Source organism: Zingiber officinale, chromosome 6A (genome assembly GCF_018446385.1).
Source record: "Zingiber officinale cultivar Zhangliang chromosome 6A, Zo_v1.1, whole genome shotgun sequence".
NCBI lineage: Eukaryota > Viridiplantae > Streptophyta > Magnoliopsida > Zingiberales > Zingiberaceae > Zingiber > Zingiber officinale.
Window position 1 is genome coordinate 112093778 of NC_055997.1, and position 13421 is coordinate 112107198.

The 13421-nt window shown below is 38.3% G+C and overlaps 1 long non-coding RNA gene across 1 annotated transcript; it reads right to left on the reverse strand.

Annotated features, from left to right (window-relative positions):
• Positions 1-5096: 5096 nt before the first annotated feature.
• On the reverse strand, positions 5097-6957 carry LOC121994311. Its single transcript, XR_006115678.1, has 5 exons — positions 6470-6957; positions 6138-6371; positions 5897-6061; positions 5724-5827; positions 5097-5157 (listed from the first exon to the last, which is right to left on the reverse strand). It is a non-coding gene; the product is annotated as an uncharacterized LOC121994311 (long non-coding RNA).
• Between the last annotated feature and the right edge of the window lie 6464 nt (positions 6958-13421).

Below are 13421 nucleotides of genomic sequence, written 5' to 3' on the forward strand. Positions count from 1 at the left end.
CTGAAAAAATCCCAGAAAATTTCTAAAAATTCCGGAAAAATTCTATAAGGCTATTTCCCAAATAACCCTATCTATTTTAATTTTCCGATATCTTACATCCTCCCCCACTAATAAAAATTTGGTCCCCAAATTTACTGGTCAACTCAGGGATCCTTATCCAAGGGTAACCTCTAAATCACATACTCATATACCACTCACTCCAAGTATAATAACCAAACATCATCCTCATGTACTACTCCACCCCAGTATCATAAACATATCTCCCAACATGACAATCCACCTCCAAATGAATAGCGACAACTCTGTGAGCTATGAACTCACCCTACTCCCGCTACTCCCACCCTGCAATCTAGCCAACTCCGGGATAAATCAACTACCTCTGAATATCAGAATCCACTATCATCAGACCTCCCAACATCTGTATCGCAAATCCAGATCAATGTGTTTCCTATAGTAACTCCTTCCGGATAAGAAGTGACTCAGAAACACACATAATCTCCCACAGAAATAAAAATAAATTCTCATTTCATGAGAATTCAAACTAGTGGCACGAGACTACTCCGCTCATACTACATCAGAACTGCACCAAACCTCGGGTACGATACATATGTGTAGAGTACAAATCCGTCTACACTAGAAAGTATAACTAAGACAGTGCAGTTAACAACTTCTCGTTTCAACTCCTGAAACTGATCTCGTAAGTGTCTATCCAGGAAAATTTCATACTCATCCTGAATAGTCCAGTCGACGGTATAACAATACTGGAGAAACCCTCAATCAATCTCCGATAATATCTAGCCAGATCAAGGAAGGAACAGCGAATCTCCGGTATAGACTACGCCTACTTCCAACTGATAGCCACCTCTATCTCCTGTGGATCCAGCGCTATCCTTTACTAACCACAACGTGTCGCAAAAACTCGTAAAAGACAATCACAATACGTACTACTAACTTCACATATAGATGTTCCCGTCGAAACATCTCTAGAACTATGCAAAGCTAGTGTACATGATCCACCTCGGATCGAAAATAGATCACAACATCGTCAATGGAGACAATGAAAACTGATCTACACACCCAAGGAATACCAAGTACATCGAGTCCATAACAAGATCTAAGGCACGACATGCCTAAATGGTAACACCAAGGACTCATAATGTACATACAACAGGCTCACTCAATCGTAAGATCTCCAACAACGAGTCTGTGATCGAATCACCCACTACAAATCACCAAATCCATATATATCACAGACATACTACACTCCATGTCACTATCAACATAAAACACCAAATAATAGATCAAGTCAAATATCTACCCATAGATCATCAAAGACCACATATCACCACCCCTGGTCTCATAATGTCCACTAATCACAAATCATCCTCAGCATCAATCAGTCATACCAGATAGTCTCATAAACAAAGATAGAGTCAAAGAAAAGTATCCAACCTTCAACCCCCACTACTAACAAACTAAACGTATCCAAGAAGGTCTGCCAAATCTCATCATCTCATTCTTTCCGATAATCAAATATCCACAGTAAAAGAATGTCAATCCAAAGTCATAGGGTCACCCAATCTCCTGACTAAGAGTCTACCCATCTAGAAAGTATCTCCACAACTCTCATAATCATCCCATAAGTGTCCCTCGACCAATATCGATAAAAGGTCAAACCTTCTAATATGATAAATAGACTACAAGATCCGGTACAATGATCACGTGGTCAAGGTCTTGAGTTACTTGATGGAGAGAATGTTAGCTAAGTCGTCTAACCATTGTCTTGTACCCCTTATTACTGTGATTGCTCCATCTGAGGTTCAGTAACCTCCAGTATCAAGCAATGAACACAAACATAGAGGAACACTACAACTAAACAACTGATCAAAATATCTGTCAATCGACGCTCTACCCCTCGAAGATCGTCATCTGAAATCATACCTAGTTACAGACGGACCTCCTAGGTATTACTCAACTAATACCACTACCTCCGTATCATTACAGGTCGTAGTTCACTAGGTACATCAAGGATATCTAATCATATCCAATAGTTCCATGAGTCAGGATCTCCCATAGAACAACGATAGGCGAGTCTACTAGTCATCGCCTTATAAATCACCATGCTACCGAAAGAGGTAAAGAACTACTCTCTCTCCAACACATCTCAAGGAAATCGCTAAGTGACGACCTGATCTCCAAAACATTCCCTCCTTCTTCCTTCACGTGGTACCGGGTCACATAAAGGTTAAGCAGCTAACTTCAACTCTCTCACGCCAGTACAAATCATATATCCAAAGGTACTCCTCAACCCTACACCCTAGAATCGATGTATCTCATAAGTGTTACGCAGTAGCTTTACACTTTTCCACATCGTGCAGATCCTATCCGAATGTATCCGCTAAGTCATCCTACCAGTACAGACACCATAGTCAAAGTCCCCACGGAATCTGATACGACAATCCTCTACAGATCGACTAAGCCGATATCGTATACGGCCAATTCAATCCTTTCTACCCCTGTACATCAAAATATCTAACCGAGTATGAAACATCCCACGATAGCATCTCTAAAAATAGAGTAAGTCAGTCCCCTACTGGTCGGACCAACAAAATAAATCGATCATCTCCTAACCGATCCAATAAGAGTAAATTAATCATCCACTGATGAAACTAACTAAGGTAAATCGATACGCCACTACCCAAGTCAACAAGGGTAAATCAGTCAAACCATAACTACACAAGTCAACCAAGTAAATCAATCATCAACAGGAGTAAACCGGTACTCTACTAACTGAGTCAACATGGGTATACAGATATCATCCACCATCTAGCTAATAGTAACCAAGACTAGTATGGGACTCTAATTCTCAACCAACTAGTAGTATGATATGAGGAAATCCCCTGAGACTGTAAATCCTTGATCTCCAGTAGGTCAACCGTGATCAGTGATTGACCCTACACATGAAATGTATGGTACAAACAAATAGGCAAGTACTAACAAAAAGTACTAACACATGTCAGAACTAACTATCATGGACAACAGTACATATACCAACAGAGATGTATGATAACAATATGCAAACATACCTCCTATAGCCTGGAGATGTCCTGCTGCTGCCTGGTCCCAAAACTCGGAAAGTCACATCAAGAAAACCGAATCACGACATCCAAAACAGGAATAATAGGCATCGGACCTACTCTGATACCAAATATTGGTATCGATAAATCTCAAAATCCAAAACAAAACAAAGCAGGCATCGCACCCGCCTGACACACTAAATCACACGCCTCAGGAGTCTCTGCACAAAATCCCAAGAAGACCTCCCAAGATCGCGACAATCAAGCATCACTACAAGAAAATACATCACCACACGCTACGAATATTTATATACACAACCACGCAATTATAATAACCCACACTACTGGAACGAAACAATCACAACCACGCAGTTATATATAAAATCCCACACTACTGCACCAAAACACAATGAAAAACGAAGGAAAGCCCACACAACACAAATAAATACAATGACGGCACGATTTAAACACAAATACAACACTAAAACCATAGATAGCCACAGGCTATACGCAAATACAACGCCAAAATAATAAAAGAATATACAAAAGAAAATAAGCTCGATCTTCGGATGTAGACCCGGCAGATGTGATACCCGAGCGACACCAACCATCTACAAGCTACCCGAAACATAAATGTATACACGCGGAGGTGAGAAAAGATAGTGCATGGTCCATAAACAAAACACGGAGATCAAAAGTATACAGTCGGGAAAAAAGAACACGATCATACTATCATAACCAATGATCCGAACACCGACGAATAACCCGATATAATCATAACTGATATACGAACTGCACAACCCACTACTGATATAATGGTAAATACATACCCAATCAAATCGACGCAAGATACCAAGATCAAGAACCTCACCGGATCTGCAACAGATACACCGTGACACCTGTGAATATAAATACGATCGCAAATACATGTAAAATAAACGATATGTATGCAGCATGACAACCATACGCAACAATCATATCGCAAACAAACGCAACATACCACAAACACACGCAACTAGTATCTACTAGGCATGTATGCAAATATATCTCCAAAGACGCACCAGATCAAATGTCAAGAATGACGCCCATGGTCACCCCGCCACCTCTCTGCACACCACGACTCGTACGGCCGGAGGCTCGGGTCCGCGACAAACCGCACTAGCCTCCGTAACAAACACCGCCATAAAGGCCGAAGCGACGGCCGCCAAGTAGTTATATAACCACTCAGCTAGGGTCCCCGACCACTCACATCTCTAGCCCTCCGACATGCAGACCTCAAGACTCACTACCCAGAGTGGTCGAGGTCGACGTAACACCGAGCAAGCGCCGACAGACTAGCTCCACCCCAAACTACCACTTCCATCAGTGGCCGAATGGACGCTATAAAAGACCGACAACCCTCTCAACTACAAGGGAGACGATAGTCGTCAGTATGAAATGAATGATGAACACGATATATATATATAATCACGATACTGACACCGCCATCATCCATGCAACTCTAAATCCACCTAAGTGTCCCACAACACGAGTATAATCATCATGATATTCCATATATCCCACCAAACATATGATATAACACACATGTATAGTCAACCAAAGATCTCCAATAACCTCAACAGACACACCTACACAACCCCACGTGTACAATCAACATGTATCCTCCAGTAAAAACACATCAAACACGTGTATAAACCACAGACATACAATCAACACGACTCCAATCATCACACCGGACAGAAGTATACCCGACATACGGATGGATAAGCCTCATATGAATACCGCCAATGAAGTAATCCCTACCATACATACTCTACATGTACACAAATACCACAGAGTATAGATAATCCAAAGTGTAGACTGTATAAGAATTAAATAGATCATCACAAGGGTCAAGCATCGGTATCAAGCAGGAAAGCAACAAACGAACATGATATAAGATAAAGCATCCTAAACCATCTCATAAAACCATGCACTAAGCTCAATAAAATCTACACAGAGGCAAGGAAGAAATACCCGCCTTAATACGTAGATCGTGTCCGGAAATCCCACGTCGAGACGCTCGTCCCGAATCCAAGTCCTGCGATTACATAATATATTTAGCTACTCACATAATCAACAACAAACTAAACTCAAAACCTAATCCTACGTCGATTAGGTAACTCTGTTTAGTTTCTACCCAATGATCCGAACCAAAGTAGATGAGAGGTCCATCCTTAAACCCTACTCTTTCTAAATCCAACCATAATCCACAATCATCACTAATCAAATCTCCTCATGAATTAATCCAATTCAATTCACATAATTCATCATCAATCAAACACTAATCCAAACTCATCATAAATCCTTCTAAATCTACTAATCAATCCAATACAACTTAATTTAAATTCCTACAATCCATCCCTACCAATCCAAACCAATACAGCAATAAAATCACCTTAATTCTTAATCCACAATAATTCATCCCATCCACATCACAAAGGATATCAACCCACAATAACCTATCAACTAAATCATTAAACCATGATCAACCGCAAAATCCAACAATCCTCAATCAACTCAATCATTTCCTAGTCTAATTCACATCCCAATTAATTCCTTAATCTAATTCATTACATAATGTAATCAATTTAGAGCACAACTTACCCAATTCCATTGCACTCCACTGTTAGCATGTGATCCGAGCAACCCACTATTGGAAGCCACAGGTGTGATGCTCACTGTTGCCCACATTTCCATCTCCTACTAACCTAACAACCAAATCACATAAATCCATCAATTACCCTATAACAAAATACAAGATCAACTCTTAACCTTACCTTAACTCCCTGTCAACAACCCCTTCTCCAATGTTTCACTGCCCGACAACATTTCCTTGCAGTGAACGCCCACTGTTCTAGCAACAACACCTCAAATAGATCCCTACACTGAAACTCTATCTCTGATCAGCTAACCTCCCATATTTAATCCTCATCGGAGCAACACTGATCAGTCGCATAGTTAATCTCAACATCAAAGTATGAAATCAATCCATGTTAATCAATATTGAGCTTGACTTACCCGTATACCATATCCAAGATCTCTCCTAGGTGGAATCAGGTTGTCGCTGCGGCAATGAGCTAGGGCAGAGGATAGGGCGACACCGGCACAAACAAAGGAGACAAGAGCACAAAGCATTTCATCAAACACCTGTCATGCATCACCTCAAACACTCCACCTCTTCACCGAGACTTCAATCACCGGAGAGGATCACAGCTTCGATGAAGAAAACAATCCCCAACAGAGTTGAGGTGGCTGGAACCAAAATACAATCTCAGCTTCTTAGAAGACCACCCAAATCAATCCAAGAAGAAGAACACCTACTCGAATCATAACCTAGGTAGATCTCTTACCTTCAAGATCCCGCTAGGGCACAACGCCACCAAAGGAAGAGGAGGAATCAAGGGAAGATTTGGCGCTGAGGCTTACGGGAAATCAAGGAAGAACAAGATAGCTCACCCTTGATGCCCTGGCAATAGATCTACTCCGGCGATCGTCGGTGTCGGTTCGTCCCCGTGAAGAACAGAGAGATCAGAGCGAGAAGAAAAGCTTCGGCTGGATTTGAGCTTGAGGGTCGATGACTACAAAGGGAGATCGCCGGAGCTAGAGCCTCACTCTCATCGGCGTCGCTCGTCTGCGAGGGAGATCGGAGAAGGAAGGGAGGTCGGGGAAGGGAGGAGGGGAGGGATCGGCGTCGGGTTTGGGGAAACGGTGCTTGGGAAGGGAATTAAAGGAAAAGAAAATAATTTATAATTATAAACATTTCCTCACCCAAACGGGTATCCCAAACAGGCCTTATCTGTACCCGAAATTGATCCCCTCAAAACCCTTCTTACGAGCTCTGAAAAAATCCCAGAAAATTTCTAAAAATTCCGGAAAAATTCTATAAGGCTATTTCCCAAATAACCCTATCTATTTTAATTTTCCGATATCTTACAGCACGGCCGACGGTCGACGACCCGAGGGTCACCAAATGGGCCGCCAAATGGGTCGGGTCGTTACAATAGTAAACCCTACTAGATTCGGGACCAGTTATCTCCGGTCTAGTTAGGGATGCGCGCATAGCAAATACAGTTGTCGGGCCCAAGAAGAAAGTTAATTATTATTTTGAAGTATTATAAGTATAAGTTTTTGAACAAGTAAAGAAATTTTACATCAGTATAAAAGTATTAAAGAAGAAGTTTTTAAACAAGTGAAATAAAAGAATAAGTTTAGAATAAATGAAATAAGTTTCATTTTGTTTTAAAAGCAGCAAGTTGGGTTTTCTTTTATGCTAGCATGTCATTTAGATTAGCTTACTGTTCTTTGTTATTTTCTGAGCATGAGTAACTTTACATGTTTAGCATTTCGGCATGTCTTGTTCTTTTGCTATTAGATGAGCATGAGTAGTCTTCAGTAAGTAATCAGTTAGATCATGTTATAGATATATGTACATGCATATCGAGATTTTGTGAGTTAGATAGCGCTTACTAAGCATTTTGCTTATAGTTTGCATTTCCTCTTACTGTAGATACAGGAAAAGAAAAGTTTTAGCAAAGGAAGGCGACAAGGAGGTGTTCGAGGATGTTTGATACCAGGACTATAGAAGAGACTGTTGGTTGCTACTCGGAAAGCCTAGAGGCTCCACTGTACAAAAATTTTGTACAAAGGTCTGAACCTTTTCCTAGCTACCATGTGTTCTTTTAAATTAAATTTTGGATCGCCTGCGGAACTTAACACGTTTGATCCAAAACTTAATCTATTTGTTCTTTTAGGTTTTGACTTGGATCTCCTGCGGAATTTAGCACGTTCGACCCAAGTCACCTTAAGTTATTAATTCCATTAAATATTAATTTCCATAATCGGTTCCCAGTACTGACGTGGCGAGGCACATGGCCTTCTTGTTAGAGTGTATACTAAAAGCCTAGCTTTTGGTATAAACATTTATCTAGAAATAAGAATCACATTGGTCAAATGTCTACATTTATGATAAATGTATTTGTTCAATTAATTTATATTGTAGATAACATGGTGTGTGGTGTCACACACAGAGGATCATGTTATCAGTATCTTATAAATTATAAACAGTAGCTCACGACCATAATGGAAAGGAACAAACCATTGGAAGGTCGTAGTGTAATTAGGTATCAGTTTATCTTGACTGTATAATTATACTAGTACACTCAGAGTGTATTGAGTAGGATCATTTGAGGTCGTTTCTTTTATATTGACTTTATAAAGAAACAAAGACCTCGGTTATTATGGAAGTGTGTGCTCTTAATCCTAATATAATAACAAGCACATATATTTGATATTTATTTCTTTAATTTATCAATGGGTGAGATTTAGTTCGATAAATCAATAAGCCTGATAAGTTGGGAAATGGTATCACTTATAGTGTGTGTTGTTGATTATAAAAGGAAACTGTGTCCTAGAGATACTAGGTTGATAATGCCCTCAAGAGGAGCTCATAAGGATTGTCATGTTAAACTCTGCAGGTGGACTTAGTCCGACATGATAATAAGGCTGAGTGGTACTACTCTTGGACTAAGATATTAATTAAATGAGTTGTCAGTAACTCACTTAATTAGTGGACATTCGATATCTTAAACACAGGGAGACTAACACACTCATAATAAGAAGGAGCCCAAAAATGTAATTTGGGATTGGTGCGGTAGTTCAATAATAGTTCTCTAGTGGAATGAATTATTATTGATAAAATTAAGTTGTGTGTTCGGGGCGAACACGGGATGCTTAATTTTATCGGGAGACCAAAACCAATTCCTCCTCTCGATCCCTATCGTAGCCTCTTATTTATAGAGTACTATACCCACCTATACTCACCTTCATACCCATGAGAAAGGGGCCGACCAAGCTAGCTTGTGGTTCAAGCTAGGGCCGGCCAAGCCTTGGTTCATGGGTGGCCGACCCTAGCTTGAACCCAAGCTTAGGTGGCCGGCCCCCATTAAATTAAAAAGAATTTTAATTTTAATTTTTATTATGTGGAAGATATAATTTATTACAGAGAATTAAAATTAAAATATCTCTTTTTAAAAGATCTACAAAAGATTAAAAGAAAGAGATTAGATCTCTTTCCTTATTTGTAGATTGGAAAGATATTTTATTTTTTCTCTTTGAAAAATTATTCACATGTTGAAAAATTAAAATTATAGAAATTTCTTTTTATCAACCATGAAGGGATTTTAAAAGGAAATTTTATTTTTTTAAATTTTAAAAGACAAATAAGGAAGTTTTAATTGTTGATTAAAATTATCCTATTTGCTCTACATGAGGTGACCGGCCACATACAATTAATTAGGAAATTTTATTTAATTTTTTCTTAATTAATTGTTGTCAAGGAAAGTTAAGGAAATTTTATTATAAATAAATTTCCTTATTTGCCAAAGCCAAGGAATATAAAAGAAGGGGTAGGGGTGCCTTCATGAAACCAACCTCTATTATTTTCTCCCTCTTTTCCTTGGTGTGGTGGCCGTCCTTCTCTCTTCTCCTCTTGTTGGCCGAAACCTATCTTCATGGTGGAGCTTTTGTTTGTGGCCGGATCAAGGAAGGAGAAGAAGGAGAGAAAGCAAGTCTCATCTCTAGCATCCCTTGGAGCATTGGTGGTGGCCGAAATTATTCATCCTTGAAGAAAATTATTGTGGCCGGCCATCCTCTTCCTTTCTTCCTCTTTTGTGGTGGCCGAAACTTATCTCTTGCTTGGAGTTCTTGTGGTGGCCGGATACTACTTGGAGAAGAAGAAGAAGAAGGAGAGAAAGCTTGTATCCCTTGGAGCTTGGTTGGTGTTTTGTTCTTCGTCCTTGGTGAAGCTTCTTTGTGATTGGCCGAACCTAGCTAGGAGAAGAAGAAGGTGCTTGGTGGTTTCTCATCTCGGAAGATCGTTGCCCACACAACGTCCGAGGTTAGAAGAGGAATACGGTAGAAGATCAAGAGGTTTTTCTACAAGGTATAACTAGTAATTTTTCTTTCCGCATCATACTAGTTATTTATGGAAATAATACCAAATACAAGAGGCTTACGATTCTAGAATTTCGAATATGTTTTTCGATGTTGTGTTCTTTTGTTTTTTCTTTTCCTTGTGATTTGATTGTTCTTTTCGGTTAACCTAAAGTTATGTTAGGAAATTAAATATTAGCTTTCTATAAAAGGTTTTGTCTAGTCGGTGGTGGTTGCTCCAGTATCCAAGAAGGTCGTGTGCCTCGCCACGTCAGTACTGGGAACCAATTATGGAAATTAATATTTAATGGAATTAATAACTTAAGGTGATTTGGGTCGAACGTGTTAAGTTCCGCAGGAGATCCAAGTCAAAACCTAAAAGAACAAATAGATTAAGTTTTGGATCAAACGTGTTAAGTTTCGCAGGCGATCCAAAATTTAATTTAAAAGAACACATGGTAGCTAGGAAAAGGTTCAGACCTTTGTACAAAATTTTTGTACAGTGGAACCTCTAGGTTTTCCGAGTAGCAATCAACAGTCACATCCTTCTTGGTTTTAGGTTTGTATAAATATAGCATTATAATCTTGTCTAGTTAATAGTAGGATATGCTAATTTTGATCCCTAATTATGTTTTTAGTTATTGTATGTGTGATTGGACCCTGGACATGTCAAGGCATTTATATGTGTGCATGATTGTATTATAAAATACGAAGGAGTCATATTTAGTTTTATTAGGATTTTATTTTTGATCTAGATACATGTACATTCCTTTTATGGAATATAGGATCAAAAATGTAAAATTTATTTATGTCATGGATCGAATCTTGCAAAGCGTGGAACCTTCTAAGGACCGAGGCGCAGCGGAACTAGGAGCAAGATGGATGCGACAGCAGCTTGGGATGACAACACACGGAGGACAACTAGAGATAAAAGCCATAATAGTTTAAAATTAGATTTTCTATTTATTGCTTTTTGTGCTGTGTGCATGTTGGTTTACATATTTAGTAGGCTAGCATAGTTAAAATTCCTCATTTATAAATAACTAAGTGGGAGAGGATTTTAAGTAAATCCCATGGTCTCCATTATCTGGTTTGTAAGTGATGCAAACAAGCTTGCGTTGGCTCGGTGCCTTCCTCCATAACGGATGAGCTTGTTTGTGGATAACAGACTTCCATTTTGGATGACTATAGAAGTTAATTAAGAGCGTGTGATCTTCTCCAACGAAGGGCATAATCTTATTAATGGACTTAGTGTCAAGTAATGGTATACACTTAGACACATTTAATAGTATCCTCCCCAACGGAGTCACTACTATCACTTGTGTGACCAAAGGAAACCAACTATTGATTTGTCATAAAACTAGATTGGCAATATAATAAAATTAATAAACCCCTCTTACAAATGAATTTGTATACGTCCACACTAACGTGGCATACAAGATTCATAGTGTTTGAGGTAATTTTATTTGTCAAAAGGTTATATTGACAAGATAGTCAATGGGTAAAACCCTCCTCTTACAAATGATGAATTTGTATACGTCCACACTAACGTGGCATGCAAAATTCACGGTGTTTGAGATGTTGGTGAATTTAAATAATATTGTTTGAGGAATCAATGTTATTTTAAATTCAAAGAGTTTTGACCAAATATTTGATCAAAGACAGATCAACTATTAATTTTATTCGTCATAAAGAAAAGTTGACGAGATAATAAAATTAATGAATAAAATCTCCTCTTCGATTTTGTATACGCAAAATTTATGGAGATTTTAAGGAGTTGATCTTGACCAAATATTTTTGTAATTCTTAGGATGTTTGTCAATCCCTAGTAGTCATACTATAGAAAAAGACTTAGTAGTCCCAATTGTAATGATTGAAATAGGACTTGGACATTAAGGTAGACTGTCTTCTTAGAACTAAGAACAATTTAGGTGTATTTAATTCATTAGTTGAAACATGTCTAGTGGTGTTATCTACCAGAACCTGGAGTGTAGATACAAGATGCCATTAATCATGTTTGCAATTCAGGGTTCCAGGAAACCCGACAACTAAATGAAAGGTAAATCACCGTCCACATGGGCACTACTGTAAAAGTGGTAGCTGTTGCAGTGGGAGAGGTTTATCTTTTGATAAGAATAAAATATGGATTTTAAGTAATTGTCTTTACGTACCAAGTTTAGAAAGAACCTGATTTCAGTTTCTAAACTATTATAGATATTGTGTCTATTTTGATAACAAAGTTGTTATAAAAAAAAATAGGGAAGTTATCTATTCTGGTATGATGGTTGACAATTTATAATCCAATAACTCCCACGATGCAACAAATGGAAATTAGTAACACATCTTCTAATTTTAAGAGAAAGCAACCTTCGGAAATGAACCAATTATATCTTTGGCATCTAAAAGCTAGGTTATACTTGAGTAGGATTCATTGGTAGCTAATGAACTTTTGGGTTCATTGGTAGTGGAAATATTTCCAACCTGCGAGTCTTACTTGGAAGGAAAATAACCAAGAAGTTTTTAAGTCCAAGGGGTATGGAGTCAAAGATATGTTGAAATCGGTTCATTCTGATTTGTGTGATCCTATGACTATCCAGATAAGAGGTAGTATTGAATATTTTGTCTATTTTATAGACAACTATTCAAGATACAAATAAATTTACTTAATGTACCGCAAGACTAAGTACTTTGATTAGTTCAAAGAGTACAAGGTTGATGCGGAGAAATGTTAAAGTAAAAAGTCACTATGGAAGATCGTAGTGGCAAGTACCTCTTGAGAGATTTTAGGAGTCACTTATCAGTAGTTGGATTTCAATCCCAACTAACTGCATCTGGTACACCCCAACAGAATGGTGTAGTAGAAAGAAGGTAAAGGACTCTTATGGAATAATTAGATAGATGATGAGTTATTCAGAAAAATTACCAAATTTATTTTAAGGATAAAACTCTGAAAACGAAAGTGAACATAGTACCTTCCAAGTTAGAACTCTCTACTCATATAGAATTGTTGAATAGGCGTAAGCCTATTTTGAAGCATATTCGGATTCAGGTAATCCAACACATATGTTAAAGAGAGATAATAATAAGTTGGATAGGAGTTCACTTGTTTGTAAGTTATCCTAGATAAACAAAAGTAGGTTTATAATCTTAAAATCAGAAGGTCATTGTTAGCATCAATGACTGATTTTAAAAGGACTATATAATGAACCACGTGCTCATAAGTAAATTTGTTCTTAAGGAAATAATAAAAGACATGTCTAATCTAGTACCAACTGTACAAGATGAGATACCACAAGAAAACTGCAACACGTATCACAAATGATACACAATTGCAGAAAATGCCTTGTCGTAGTGGGAGGGTTGTTAAGCAAC